Below are 1,032 nucleotides of genomic sequence, written 5' to 3'. Positions count from 1 at the left end.
ACAAACGCAGATTAATGACATACCTACTAGCTGAAATCAAGAGGAAGAAGTGGGCTTGGGCAGGACATGTAATGCAAAGGCAAGATAACCACTGGTCCTTAAGGGTAACGGAGTAGATTCCAAGAGAAGGCAAGCGTAGCAGGGGGCGGCAGAAAGTTAGGTGGGCGGATGAGATTAAGAAATTTGCGGGAATACGGTGGCTGCAACTGGCGAAGGTCAGGGTTAATTGGAGAGACATGGGAGAGGCCTTTGCCCTGCAGTGGGCGTAGTCAGGCTGATGATGATGATGAACATGGTTCAGCAGCATTTAAGCAAATAATGGAGCGCAACCATCACTGCAAGGTAAGCAGTTGTTCAAGACTGAATGAGCTTTCGGAGATATACCAGCATTTTCTCTTTGCAAATGACACTGTTCTAACTTTCGTCAAGTAAATTTTTTGCGATGGAGTGTCAGTTCCACCCCAAACCTCACGCCAAGACAGACCCCTAAAGTTTCGAGGTCAGACAGGCGAAGCAGGTTTTAGGACCGTGTAATAACAATAGCGATTCTAATAACAATGAGAGATAAGGAAAAAGGCGACGTTGTTAGGGTAGAGTTATGGTTGCATGCACTTTTCCATATCCTTTGGCATTGTAGACGTACACGAATGAGATATCAATTAGCATCAACTGCTACACCTGGTTTCAGGACATGGCTTCAAAGTCGAACAGGCCATGCGCCAAACGTTCAAAGTGCCCGCAGAAAGGGCTCAAATCCATATATATGTTGTCAGGGCTGTACTTGGCCTTCAAGAAATCTTCAGCTGCCCACGTGCTCACATGTTTCGTACTGGTTACATTACAGATGCGATAACCTAGCGGCATAGACCTCTCCTGGGGCTAGGAGACACCACTGTCTAGCCACAAATGTTGAATTTCATTAGTGTCACCTGTTCTAAGCAGATTAGGCGAGCTGACAATTAACGCTTGAAAATAACAAAACAGCACAGCTAGTGCATACAAATGGTCTTTCATGCAATAAGACTAACCAAG

This window comes from Amblyomma mixtum, chromosome 2 (assembly GCF_055824585.1).
Source record: "Amblyomma mixtum isolate Tamu chromosome 2, ASM5582458v1, whole genome shotgun sequence".
In the NCBI taxonomy this organism is placed as follows: Eukaryota; Metazoa; Arthropoda; class Arachnida; order Ixodida; family Ixodidae; genus Amblyomma; species Amblyomma mixtum.
Note: the sequence above shows the minus strand (reverse complement) of the source record.